Source organism: Etheostoma spectabile, chromosome 20, assembly GCF_008692095.1.
Source record: "Etheostoma spectabile isolate EspeVRDwgs_2016 chromosome 20, UIUC_Espe_1.0, whole genome shotgun sequence".
Taxonomy (NCBI): domain Eukaryota; kingdom Metazoa; phylum Chordata; class Actinopteri; order Perciformes; family Percidae; genus Etheostoma; species Etheostoma spectabile.
Genome location: NC_045752.1, coordinates 22,945,055 through 22,959,974, shown reverse-complemented (window position 1 = coordinate 22,959,974; position 14,920 = coordinate 22,945,055). Strand labels below are relative to the sequence as shown.

The 14,920-nt window shown below is 45.4% G+C and overlaps 1 long non-coding RNA gene across 1 annotated transcript; it reads left to right on the top strand.

Moving 5' to 3' along the window:
• The first annotated feature begins 9,320 nt into the window (after nt 1-9,320).
• On the top strand, nt 9,321-13,571 carry LOC116670623 (uncharacterized). Its single transcript, XR_004327077.1, has 3 exons — nt 9,321-9,470; nt 10,324-10,327; nt 13,559-13,571. It is a non-coding gene; the product is annotated as an uncharacterized LOC116670623 (long non-coding RNA).
• Nucleotides 13,572-14,920: the final 1,349 nt, after the last annotated feature.

Below are 14,920 nucleotides of genomic sequence, written 5' to 3'. Positions count from 1 at the left end.
CCCATGTTTTGAGTTGGAGACTCCTCCTCTGTGCGGCGTGAGACAGTGTCCCATGGTCCAAAGACGTCGACACCGAAGTAGGTGAAAGGAGGTGCTACCTGTAGCCGTTGTGGCAGAGCTGCCATTTGCTGATGTTCTGTCTTTCCCAGCTTTTAAAAGTGTACAGCTGTGAAGTAGCTAAGATGCAGCGTTTAGCGCCCACCAGCCAGAACCCTGCCGCTGAATGGCCCCTTCGGTCAGTGCCTCCTTGGTGTTTCACTGCTTCGTGATAGTGAGACACAAGCGGGTTGCGAGATGATGGCGGCCAGAATGTGATAGGGTGAGCCTCGTTGTGCTCAGCTCTGACTGTCCAATCCGACCTCCACATCTAAGCAGTTGATCTTTGTCCATGGTGGGGTGCATTTCCAACAGCTGCTGGAAGATGGGATGTTGGATCCTGCGTTGTGCACTTAAGTTCCTCTGGATAGACTCATTCTGGACGCTCTTGACAATGCACACTTGGCTCTCAGCAACTCTTCCTCTAGAGCGACAGATGTGCCACCCTTGACATTTCTCTGGGTGGAGTGGGCAAAGGAACGAGCACATGGATGAGGTGTGCTGGTTAAGGAGAGTGCTGAACTTGGAGAAACGTCAAAGCGTTGTGGGGTATCACATCTCTGGTAACATGTGTGAGCCTTGTCACCACCTGGGGGCGCACTTCAGAGTCAGTATCAGGGTCAATCAGGTTATAAGTCTTTGTGCTCAGATGCATGTGAAGACGCATCATGGAGAAAGGCTGGTCCTTTGAGCCAAGTTGTGCTGCTAGCATGGCTGGTGTCACAGTTCTTGTCCCAATGTCAGCTGGGTTGAGGTGCGTTGGGACGTACTTCCACTGGCCGGAACAAGGCGATGTATGGATACGTTGGATCCTGTTGTGTCGTAGCAATAGAATCTTGACTGGTCTGGATGTATCCTAATACAACCTTGCTGTTGTGTAGTAGGTGATGTTGTCAAACGTTGTGTCAGCTCTGTAACTACATCTCTGCGATCTCAGTGGCGGTACGGCTGACAGAGCTCCAGTCTCGGGATAGGTAAGCTAGGCTGGGGGGCCAACTTTGCCTTCCGAAGACAAAGCCAATCTCAGTCTGTTCTTGGTGGCTTGTAACTTTGATATAGGCCACAGCTGCTATGGCTTTGATGATGCATCAGCAAAGACACAGAGTTCTCTCCTAGAGCACCTGCGGTGGAGAGAGGTGTATAAGGGCGTGGTATCGAGGCCCTTCTAGATTTGGAGTGATTGTTTCCATCTAGTCCACTCGAATTCCTTCCTTAGGAAGAGGTGAATCCCAGTCCCTGATTGTGCGGTGAGTTCCCTGAGTATCAGTCTCCCATGAACCGTGATGGGTGCGAGGAACCCTAGTGGATCATAAAGGCTATTCACAGTTGAGAGTACCCCTTGCGAGTGAACGGTCTTTTATTCTCGATTTGAAACATGAAGGTGTCTGTGCGCATGTTCCAGAACAATCCAAGGCTAGTTGGATGGGAGATCATCAACGAAGAGATCTAGTGTTGACATCTTTGGCAAGATCTTAGGGGGATGCTCGATGACTGCTGGTCGGTTGGAAGCGATTTTGTGTAGCTGAGTTAGAAGCTGCAAGCATCTTCTGCGCCGTCCAAGGACGTGATGGCCTCTTCCTCTGTGCCAAGAGATTAAAGCATCGTCAACGTAGAACTCACGATCGATGAATCTTCTTGCATCACTGCCATAGTTGGCTTCTGCTTCCTTAGCTGCCCGTCGTAGACCATATACTGCAACGGCAGGTGAGGGACTGTTCCCGAAAAGGTGAACCCGCATCCTGTATTCCACAAGTCAGAGGTAAGGTTGTTGTTCTTATACACAGGAAGCGAAGAAAGTCACGGTGGTCCTCCTTAAACGACAAAGCAGTGGAACATGTGCTCAATGTCGGCGGTGACTGCCACCTGTTCCTTCTGAACCTCATGAGAACACCTAGCAGGCTATATTAAGGTCGGGCCAGTGAGCAAGACATCGTTGAGCGACACTCTTCATGTGACGCGTGCGTCGAAGACTACACGGATTATCCGCTTCCTAGGATGATACACAACGACGACAGGGCAGGTACCACAACTCTGCGCGGGCCGCAATGGCGGGGCACTTCTGCATGTGCTTTCTTGGCATCTTCTCCATAAACAAGAAAGTCGGCTCTCATCTGTGGTCGTTTTTCAATGGAGCCGGAGTGAGACAAGACGGTCAAAAGCTGTTTCTGTTGTTAGGCAGCCGCTGTCTCGGCGACCTAAGGGGTAAAGGTGCAACCCAACTTTTGGAGCTGTCCTGGTAGCACTCAGCTTCCATTATCTTCAGAAACTCCAGATCCTCCATGGATGGAGCGAGTCTGTGGTCGTCAGGAGTACGAGTGAAGATAGTTTGGCCCAAGTAATCTCCAACAAGCATCGCTGGGTCATGGGTGGAGGTTGATGCTGGATGATGGTGATGTCTTAGCACTTGATCAAATACTTCTTTTACTCTGATCTGATTGCTGCATGGCTGAAGATGACTCGTACGACCGTTCTCTAAGATGGCTGTTTTGTAACTCCTTGCCTCGACTGGTCTGTGAGCACCTCCAAGGCACACATCACCGACTACGACCCATCCTAGGTCGAGCCTTTGAGCAAACGGTGTGTCTCCTGGGCCACTTATCTGTTCTCGGACCTTGTGTGCCCGTAAGATGTCCCTGCCCAGTAAGAGGAGAATTTTGGCGTCCGGATCCAGAGGGGGAATCTTGTTGGCGATGTGCTTCAGGTGGGCATGATGGTAGGCTGCTTCCGGGGTAGGAATCTCGTCACGATTGGTAGGGATTTGGTTGCACTCGAGGAGTGTGGGCAGACGAATGCTTACTTTCTTGTCCACCGGCTCTACAGTGTAGCCGCTGGCTCTCCTCCCCACTGTCTCTGTACGCCCCGCACAGGTCTTGAGTGTATATGGGTAGGGACTTCCGGAAATCTTAAAACCCTCGAAGAACTCTGACCGGGCCAGGGAGCGGTTGCTTGCTCGTCCAGTTGGCGTCAATTCTCTTAGACTCCTCTGCAGCGTTAGGGAACACACTGACGAGGCAGATCTTAGCGCATGCTTGGCAACAATCCTTCGCCACATACTTGTGTGCACGTTGACAACCTCCTGGATGTCTTCTCTGTCCTCTCCCGCCGTCCTCTGAAGTGGAGGGGAACGGTAGGTTTCCGGTAGGTGGGTAAGGGTGAGTGCTGTCGGATGAGAGTGCTCTCACACTCTGCAACATTATCTCAGCGGTGCAATTCTTTGCAAGATCTGTAGAGGAGCAACAGCGAAAACAGATGTAATTCTCTTTCAAAAGCTGTGTGCTCATTTATGCTCTTCTCACGGAAGCCCCTGCATTTCCTAGAGGGTGGGGCTTTTTGTGCAGAGGGCAGTGTTATTTGGATCAATACGTTCCGTACTTGTGCCACACTCGGCCTTTGCAGTTCCTGAGATCTGTGTTTGTGAAACATACAGATGTCTTTGTAGGCCCTCCCACTTATCTTTCTCTCTACTGGAGCTTGCATGAAGAGGTTAAAGCTTGGGTCTGTGCGAGCCTTGCCTCTGTGGCGATGAAGTTTACCAGCACGGAGAAAGGGGGAAGCTAACCAAATGTTCTGTTTGTATCTTGAACCAAAGTAAAGCCATTTCTTGTAAGTTGTATGGGAGTTTCTCAATGACAGGCTTAATTCCTCTGGAGGGGTCCAAGTATGATAAGCCTGAAGGTAGCGTTCCTTGGCGGCCTGTAGCTCTGACAACAGGTCGGCTAGATCCCTGGTCTCGTGGATCCTTGTGTGAACTTTGGAAAGTTTTTCGTTGTTGAACGAGCCTGTTCGACGGCCTCTGGCGAGCCATATATTTCATGAGGCGCCTCCATGCCATGTGCAGTCCAGTTGCTGGATTAATGTTGACTGTTTTATTCTTCTTACTTGTTCGCTGATCTTTTCCAGATACTTAGTGAGGAGGTCAAGTTCTCTGCAGCAGAAAGGTCTAGATCGGCGATAGCGTTAGGAAACGACCACTCTAAACTGCTGAAACAAAATAGTTTTTACAACACATTTTTAACAACATGACAGTCTGCTCTTTCTAAGTGCTCTTCTAGTCAAATCAACAACAAAAACATGTAATACATTTTTTTAAGACTACGCATGGAAAAAATTAATCTGCATTAAATTCAAAGAGCTGGCTATATATGTAATAGTACAGTATGTTTTTTTTAACCAGTAACAGAATAATTGATATTGTCTTGGGAAGGAATAGGAATTTCAACATGAGTTAATCCCCGTACATACGGTGGCACATTATACCATTTTGCCGCAGAGAATTGGCTCATTATCTGGTATTCAACTGCCAAGAACTAAAGGCTTACACTTAATTCTATAAATAATTCCCTCTTTCAGCACAGGGAATATGATGAAGGAAATTTTGTATTCAACTCTAAATTAACTCTATTCATATGGATGTCTTGGAAGGTGCAAATACATTATGGCCACATGTTAATTTGTGCCAGTGTCAGTGACTTGCGAAACAGGCTAATGGATGATTCCAAATATACATTTTATGGAAGTTGATTGTAATGATTACGCAATATATTTAAAACTACACATCTCACTGTACTCGAAGATTCTCTCGATTCAATTGGAGATTTTAGTACAGGGAATATTATGTTAATCAGTATTACGGAGCTAGGATTTCTACAAACTCCCAACATTCCCAGTTCCATTTTTGGGGTTTTCAATTAGGGATTCATTGGAAGAAAACCTTCCATTCTTCTGTTTCCCCAAATCGCATGTGAGCCAAAGTGCGACTGTCTTCCCAAGATGATGTGTGCCCTCAAATGTAATGGAATCTGAGTTATTTTCCCCACACAATGGAAAATGTCACGCAGAGAATTCCCAAGCTCGAAGACCTTTAGCTTCCTGCCAAAAATGCTCTCTGCCTATATTGGATAATTTCCGCGGGATGTCATGCCACTGAATTCCCAGACCTCCTCGCTATTATGGGGCTTTGAATGCTGCACGGATTGGAAGGGAAACGCTTCGTCAAGTTTGACCCACTTAGCTGCTGGGACGCACCAAAGCACCACCATTGCAATTATTTAAACTTGCTTTATTATTCATAATTAGCAGACACTGTACTGTGTGTGTGTGTGTGTGTGTGTGTGTGTGTGTGTGTGTGTCTGATAAAGCTCTCTTATAATGCCACCTCTATGCAGGAAAATAATGGAGCAGAACAATGTTTGTGCTATGAGGTGTGTGTTGTGTTACGGCTTGTGGGTGCATTAATGAGTGCAAGCGTACGTAGTGTTTAGCTAACATGCTTCATTTGTGTGTGTGTGTGTGTGTGTGTGTGTGTGGTGTGTGTGTGTGTGTGTGTGTGTGTGTGTGTGTGTGTGTGTGGGAGAGTACGGATCAGGCCGCATTTTTCTGTCTGAGCCCGGCCCGCGTCCAACAGAGTAGTAACTGAACCGGACCCAAGCCAGGCATTAAGATATTTATGTCTGAGCCCGACAGTTAAAATCTCTTTTTTTTCTCATACCAATGACACATTTGTTTGTGTGGAAAGTGGAAAGCCAGCTTTTATTAAGCAGCTGTAGGAAGGCATTCAAAATGTCAACAGATGGGGCAACAAGCACACGTTTATAAGCTGTTTGATTTAAAATGTTAAATGTTAAACCTTTCCTGCTTGCTTTGTTTCTGACCAGAAAACCGGGGAGACTCCAGGGCCGACGTTATTAACTGAATAACGTTGGGGTTAAAATCCCGTTTCTGGTGAGAAAATTAATGAACTTGGCTTTCAGTCTGGAGTTTATTTTGGACGCTGCACACACTGTGTACAAAATGTATTCCACCAACTCTGCTCCAGTTGCACCTACAACACATCTGCTTCCTCTTTCTCTCTTCTGCCCACTTTTCACACACACAGACCCACACGAACTGAGGTCTCTTAAAGGAGCCACAGCACCACTTTACAACAAATGCCTCATCACGCTGATGTGACTGAGCCCGACCCAAACCCGAACATTTTTTTTAAAGATAATTTGGGGGCTTTTCTGCCTTTATTTGATTGGACATCTACACTCACCGGCCACTTTATTAGGTACACCTGTCCAACTGCTCGTTAACACTTATTTTCTAAGCAGCCAATCACATGGCGGCAACTCAGTGCATTTAGCAGAGACATGGTCAAGAGAATCTCCTGCAGTTCAAACCGAGCACCAGTATGGGGAAGAAAGTGATTTGAGTGACTTTGAACGTGGCATGATTGTTGGTGCCAGAGGGCTGGTCTGAGTATTCAGAAACTGCTAATCTACTGGGATTTTCACGCACAACCATCTCTAGGGTTTACAGAGAATGGTCCGAAAAGAAAACAATCCAGTGAGCGGCAGTTCTGTGGGCGGAAATGCCTTGTTGATGCCAAGGTCAGAGGAGAATGGCCAGACTGTTCGAGCTGATAGAAGGGCAACAGTGACTCAAATACCACCCGTTACAACCAGGTGGGCAGAAACATCTCTGAACGACACAGTACGTCGAACTTTGAGGCAGATGGCTACAGCAACAGAAGACCACATCGGGTGCCACTCCTTTCGCTAAGAACAGAAACTGAGACTACAATTTGCACAACTATCGAATGTGACATAGAAGATTGGAAAAACGTTGCCTGTCTGATGAGTCTCGATTTCTGCTGCGACAGTCGGATGGTAGGGTCAGAATTTGGCGTCTACAACATGAGCATGGATCCATCCTGCCTTGTATCAACGGTTCAGGCTGGTGGTGGGGTGTCATGGTGTGGGGAATTTTTCTTGGCACTCTTTGGGCCCCTTGGTACCAATTGAGCATCGTTGCAACGCCACAGCCTACCTGAGTATTGTTGCTGACCATGTCCATCCCTTTTGACCATAATGTACCCAACTTCTGATGGCTACTTTCAGCAGGATAATGCGCCATGTCATAAGCTGAATCATCACAGACTGGTTTTCTGAACATGACAATGAGTTCGCTGTACTCAAATGGCCTCCACAGTCACCAGATCTCAATCCAATAGAGCATCTTTGGGATGTGGTGGAACGGGAGATTCGCATCATGGATGTGCAGCCCGACAAATCTGCGGCAACTGTGTATGCCTCATGTCAATATGGACCAAACTCCCTGAGGATGCTTCCAGCACCTTGTTGAATCTATGCCACGAAGAATTGAGGCAGTTCTGAAGGCAAAAGGGGGTCCAACCCGTTACTAGCATGGGGTACCTAATAAAGTGGCCGGTGAGTGTAGGTGAGAAAGGAGAGAGAGACTGAAGACATACAGGAAATCCTCACAAGTCGGATTCAAACCCTGGACCTCCGCGTTGTGGCATAAACCTCTCATATGTGTGCCTGCTCTACCCACGGACCCAACCCGGCTGCCCGAAGAATATTTCTAAATATCTGTCCAAAACTGGCCCAGTCCGTCCTGCACGGTTTGTGTATCCATCCTTTAGTGTGTGTCTCGGTGTGTACGGTGCTGTATGTGTAGTTAATGTTGTTTTGTTTTTTTAAAGGCATTTTTTTTTAAAGGCCTTCTAGGCCTTTATTTTGACAGGACATATGAAGAGAGAGGGGGATGACATGCAGCAAAGGGCCACAGGTCAGAGTCAAACCCAGGCCCGCTGCGTCGCGGAGGAAACCTCTACCTATGGGCGCCCGCTCTACCAATGGAGCTATACAGGCGCCCAGTTGTTGGTTTTGATGTGTAGTGCATGTTTCTGCATGTGTTTAGGCCACCACACATATGTTCATGTTTGTGTATGTGTTTATTTTTCCTTTATGTGAGTGTGTCTGTGTGTTTACGCTGTTTTCAAATGTGTGCAGAATGTGTTATACATGTGTAAACATACATGGCTGTGTCCGTGTGGGTTGTGTGCGTTGTCATGTTTAGTCTCATCCCATACCTCTGTGCATGTTTGTGTGTGTAAATGTAAATGTAAAGCACTTTTCTAGTCGTAACGACTACTCAAAGCGCTTTTACAGTTTTACAGAAACAACCACTATTCACATGCTGTTCAAGGTGCCACCTGCCCATCAGATACACACTCACACACATTTACGAGCAACTTGGGGTTCAGTGTCTTGCGCAAGGACACTTTGACATGACTGAAGGGCCAGGGATCGAAACCCCAACCTACAGATTGCCAGGCGACTACTCTACCAGCCACAGCGGTGTGTGTGGGTGTGTTTGTGTGTAATGACACCCTCTTCACCAGCTGCCACTCCAGTGCAGAAAGCAGCAGCAGAGTCTCAGAGGAGTTCACATTCAGACTTTCTCTTATTATTGTTTCCTCTGTTGTCTCTCCGGCCCCAGTAATTAGTGGCTGCTTTAATGAGACTAATATCCCAACTCCAACCCACAGTACTCCACTCCACATGATAAGAGAGAAAAGTGTGTGGTGTGTGTGTGTGTGTGTGTGTGTGGTAAATGATGATTAAGTAGCCAGGGTGTACGTGTGATGGAGAACGAGTGTCAAGGCGATGAGAGGGTGTTAAATGCAAAGCCTTGATCACGTGCTGCTTAATGGAGTGTACTCTGTGTGAGTGAGTATGTAAAGGAGAGAATAGGATAAAGTGGGAGAGTGGGAATGTGCCGCAGTATGTGTATGTATGAATCACTACTTGTATTTGGTAACCCGCCGAGATGGCATTCTTGGTTTAAAGAAAAAGGCTCAAGTAATGCCAATCCAGTGTGCTTTTAACCCTTTGTTGAACAGAGAGCGCTATCTATTGGGCTCAGAAAACAAAATAAAAATGTGGACTTCACTAGCATGTACTGTGATTTTAAGTGAAATATTCCTACATTTTCTTTAAGGGAAATACTCTTACATTGTCATACACTGTATCAAAAGCATTACAAAAGTGTAAAGTGATTACAAAAGTTTCCCAGAATGCCTTTCAGATGGGAGTTTCATACATTGGCGGTGAGAGATATGCTAACCACAATATGCCAACTGGCATTATAACACAGCCTGGTCAAATGCTCAATTCTGATTTGTCAATCGCGGCATTCTATGGTCTGTTATTTCTGTACAACAGACCGTTGCTAAGTATAACCGACCGTTGCCATGGAAGGAGTTCTGATATAGACCAGGGTACGAGCGACCGAAATGGGTTTCCTCAGGAAGGTGGCTAGTACCTCGGGATTCCCCAGTTGGAGCTGGTTGATGTGGCTCGGGAAAGGGAAGTTTGGGGTTCCCTGCTGGAGCTGCAGCCCCCGCGACCCGATACCGGATACGCAGATGAAGACTCTGGCGGACCGTTTTTAAATCAATTTTTGTGCTCATGCGTAGCTCATACCGCTGATCAGCAGATCACAAAGGGAGAGAGAGGGTAGAGGAACCGAGGAGAGCTAACAGCGCTAATGGCAACAGTGCAAACAGAGCATTGGTTAGCTCCATGGTTTCCGCCGGAGAGCCGTGCTCATCAGTGGTAAAGTTAACTGCCCGGACAGGGACGCAGACATTATCAGCATGTTACCCCTGCATGGGTAGCCGTGTAATAAGCTGCGTAATAAGCCGGATAATGTGGAGTGCAAATGGAACCCCTTATCACCCTGTCTTGGTTCTAATTCGCACTGATGACCGGCTTGCTCTACATTATTGCTTACATAATTAGAGAAAAACCAAAAGGTTGTACAGCTAAGACAAAGTAGGAGTTGTCCGTCATGCAAGCCAGCAGTCTCTGCTCTGCAATTATTTTGTGTGTGATGGGTTAAAAAATGCAGAAACATAAAAAGTTTAACGGCACAAAGAAGTTACAGATGTAGCCCCAAAAGCTCTAATTTATGGCTTACTTAAAAGCCAATTTTACAAAAGACCCCTCTGACTTTTTGACAAAAACTTCAACGAGAAGGCCCTGGAGATGAAACTACGCTTCTTAGAAAGCGGCTGTTCTATTCATTGTATAGGTTAGGCTTAGTATATTGCTAATTCTAGATAGGATATAGTAACCTATAAGAAAAACATTCCTCAGTGTCTTGTGTTACGAACACTATCCTGAAATACTGGCATCAGTTATATCAGAACTGGAGAGTATTTTGTCAGTTAAAGAAGATAAAAAAGAACTGCACTGAAGGCTTTTCTAAATGGAAAAGCTGTTGTCGCTCTTCTCCCAACTGGCTTTGGTAAGAGTTTGATGGATAGATGGTTCATCACCTGCCAAGTAATTTATGAAAGTGCCTGCCCTTTTCCCAAACAGATTCCAAAGATGGCTTCTCAAATGGTTCTGAATAAGAAACCATCTGATGCATCAGGTTAGTTAAAATGCCCATGTGATAAAATCTATGTAGTTCAGGGTTTCCCGCAGCACTTTGAGGGATATCTTTCGATGTCAAATTTTGGTCCAAAAGCGTCTGAGCGCGTAATCTCAAGCTTATCTGTCCTCTGCATATTGACAGAGAGTGGAGCTCCGACAGACACACACACACATGCGCGGAGATGCTGGCAAACTAGGTTGACTCTGCAGTTATGTAGAAGTCCCAGTGAGTTACGACACTGCTGATGAAGTGTGGTTACGAGTGTGGTTACAATTTTTCAAAACTTCACGCAGATATTAATGGCGAGGCGAAAGCGGTTGTGGTGCCGTTACATTACATGCCTTCTGAGACAAGCGGGCACAACAGTGGCTTCTATACCCTGAAGAATGACTGACAGGTTGAGGATGCATGGAGAGCAAATTTATTTCTACAGCACCTTCCAGCAACAAGGCAATTCAATTACATTCCTTTAAGTAAGTACCTTAAGTCCATTAGTTCAATGCTGAAAACAGAACAAACACCAAGTTTAGTGTGAAAGGTTTGTGTCATTATGTAGTTTGCACTACAAAGTCTTCTTGTTTCCGTGCCTTTGCATTTTAGTTAGTTCAATGTAACGTTTTAGCGCACAGTGGTTTCTCTAAAATACATTTACCTCATTATTTGAAAATCCAACATAACTTTGTAGATATGAAAATACGGAAAAGTATAATGTCTGCACTTTAAGTAAAAGTATGTGAGTATCATCAGGGAAATGTACTTAAACTATTAAAAGTAAAAGTACTCAAAACTGAAAAATTCTCACATTTTAGAAACTGGAAACGATCAAAACAGTTCTCTCAATCCAGAGTGTTTAATCAGCTAATTATTTCAGCTGTAATTGTTGTCTTATATCTATTTTTGGATAGTTTATAACACATAAACCATTATTTTATGAACTACTTGTGTTTTGTGTGCAAAACTATTCGTAATTAAAGCTGTAAGATTATTTTAGTGGAGTAAACAGTACAAGATTTCTCTCTGATGTATAGGGGCGTAGAAGTAGGAAGTGGCATGAAAAAACTCAAGTAAAGTACAAGTACCTCAAATTTGCACTTAAGTACAGTACTTGCTCAAATGTACTCCAAAAAAATGAATGAATGAAGAAATGTATCACATAAAAGCTTTTAGCTTCTCTGTGATGAACAACTTTCAGTCTGACAGTATCTGCTACATAAACAGTATGTAATGAGGCCCAGTTTTTTTTGTTGTTGTAAAAGTCGAGAAAACATTAGACCCCATTTTAACAAGATACGCCTCTATCTATTGAAGATTGTGAGTCCTTTAAGATTTGAAATCTATTTTCTGAAAAAGGAACCCGAAACTGGACTCTAATCTGAGGTCACACTGTAACTTGAAACATAAGGTTTGCTAATTAAGACAGTTGTTGCAGATAGTTTTTATTACTCTGCCACCAATGCTGCTCTGTTATTTACTTCAATGCTATGGCTGAACAACCATTATCTGAAGTCTAGTCCGGATCAACAACAATTCATTTCCAGGATAATATTGTCTAACTCTGTGCTCCGACTTGCTCAGACGTCATGCACACGTAGCCAACGATAACCTCATGAGATCAAGGTGGTTGCAGCTCTGAGACGCAGGCAGCGCAGTTGCTTTTCACTATCTTGCAAGACCCAGGCGGACCCAAGGCCTGCTGGGAAACACCCGCCGCAGCTGATTTAACAGCTCATTGGTTCAGAATCAACTCCACATGATGACGTTGTATACACATTTTTTATTGTTTTTAATTGCCATTTGTCTGATTTAAAGGCTTATTCTGTACAGAAGACATGTTGTGTAGTGACGTTTAGAAGTCAAAAAGACTAAATCTGTTCAGATCACGAATCATCTACAGTGCGTTGTTAATTAAAATCAGCAACAGATCGCAAGTAGAGCATTTTGACAGCTACTCTACAGCTTTTTGTCCCCGCCCCCGGCTGCTGCTGCCTGCTCTCGTCCACTTTACAGGCAAGGCGCAATTTGTCTCGAATAAGCCTATTGTCTTTGCAACCGGAGCTTAGCACCGCCCAAGACGATTGCGATTGATTTAACACTAGAACTGCCGGGATTCCATAACTACTAGAACTGCCGTGAGCGGTCATTTTGACCGCCAGATTCCAAACTCTATAATCTGTCATGATAAATACGTAATTGCAATATTAATGCAGGTATTGTGTTAGAATACATTTTAGATAAACAAAATAACACCGAAATGTACAATTTAACGAGTTTGATTATACACTTGAGTTGCCCACGTGTTTCAATTATTCATATCGGCATAGTAAAACGTAATTATTTCAATCACATCTGAAAAATATGGTATATAAATTCATTCAACATAACTTATAACATGCAAATAACACCTAAAAGTATCTTATTTGAACATTTATAACCTAACGTAACCTGTCACTGCCTCCGTGTTGGTGCCTGCTGTGGTGCGCAGCGCTGCTCGGACCGTGCCCCGCTCCCTTTTCTCCTCTCTAAACCTGGTCTCAGCATCTCTGCCAGTTGCTGCCTGAACTTCCTCCGGACAATTTCACTGCTGGTGCACTCCTTGGAGAGGATGTGTGCAATTCCAGCCAGTTTGAGGATGTATAAAGTTGTACTAACACGTAGGCAGCCACAGGCTATCTAGCTCGGTGTACCGCTCCTTCCACAGAGAGAGCGCCTGCCGAGTCCATCCCCGCCGTATTCACGGTGGTAGCTAGCGTTACCGACTCTGGCTTTACCTTCGGCCCATCGGTAATGCCCACACTAGTTACTCAAGACCGCTTATGATGTTTCTTTGGCAGAGACGCTGATAGTAACTAAGCAACCAATATGCATCTTCAACCACGCGAAAGATTAAAAACAATACCGCAAAAATCAGAGCGGTCAAAATGACCGTGTATGGCCGAATTAGGTAAAAGTGATTTTATTTTCTTTGCCTAGTGTGTAATGTATATAAAAACTATTTTAAATTAAAATATAGAGCCTTTTAGGAAAAGTCAGGAACCAGCAGGATTGTATTAGTTTATCCAGCAAAGTTATTACATAAATAAATTTCAAAACGGTCAAAATGACCGTCATGGCAGTTCTAGTGTTAAAGAAAGAATGTGTGGGGGAGCCAGACCTTATTTTACAGCTCTGTGGAGACAGGTCTAGCAATGTGCACCTGCACAGAATATATCCATTTAAATAGAATTTACAGTAGGCTCACACACTTGGAAATGTCATGGAAGATTGTATTATTATTTTTACCACTTTTTCCCATTTACCACCATTTCTGTTACTAAGAAACCTAAATACTTCATTAAGTTGTCTAGCTCGGTGGAGTGCGCATGCGCCAACGTGCATGCAGCCTGTTGTAGTTGCTCCGTCTTCAGTCTTCTTACTTTAACTTTAATTGTCTTTTTTGTTTCTTTTCAACCGTCTTTTTTTTGTTTCTTACGTGTGTGACTTCCAGACACTAAGTCACAACTTTACTACACTCTCCCAAATTATGCGATTTGGAGAATTTTGGAAAGCCATGGCACCGTCACGAGCACTTAATGCCCGCTTTGTTTACACTCGGGACCAGCTGATTGCGCTGAAGCCGAACAAGGCGCCGTCTTGGGCGCCCCGGCCCACAGACATCCCCACGGAAATCTGGAGGAGGACACATCGAGGATGCAGAGGTGGAATGAAACGGCGAGGGAAGAGAGAGGGGTCCAGGCAACGAAGGCTTAGGAGAAGGAGTTTTAAGCCGTGTCTCCCCTCTCTCATCATGGGCAATGTGAGGTCACTGGCTAATAAGATGGACGAGCTAACAGCGTTAGTCCGGAGTCAGCGGGAGTACAGGGAGTGTAGTCTAATGTGCTTCACGGAGACTTGGCTACACTCGGACATTCCCGACCACAACGTCTCCATCAACGGCTTTCAGACTGTTCGGGCCGACAGGGACTGCACCGAGAGCGGTAAGCGTAAAGGCGGGGGGCTTGCCGTTCTAGTTAACAACAGATGGTGTAATCCCGGTCACATTACGGTTAAACAGCGTATCTGTAGCCCGGACATTGAACTGCTCGCTGTGGGACTCCGGCCATATTATCTGCCACGTGAAATCTCACATGCCATCGCCGTTGCTGTTTACATTCCGCCCTCTGCCAACACGACGTCGGCGTGTAACGTCACCCACACCGCCATTGCCCAACTCCAGACTCAACACCCGAGTGCCCTCATTGTGATCTCGGGTGACTTCAACCATGTCACCATGACCTCCACACTAACTAACTTCACCCAGTACGTGAGCTGCCATACCAGAGAGGAGAGGACCTTGGACACCGCTGTATGCTAATGTCAGGGACGCATACACTCTCCCCCTCCCCCACTGGGCAGATCCACCACAAACCTGGTTCACATCAAACCCTGCTATGTGCCTCTGGTGAAAGGCAAACTCTGACCTCAAGGACAGTGAGGAGATGGTCGGAGGAGGCCTATGAGACACTCCAGGGATGTTTTGAGGTGACAGACTGGGATGCATCTGTGAGCCACATGAGAGGGACATAGATGGGCTGACTGAGTGTATCTCGATTACATA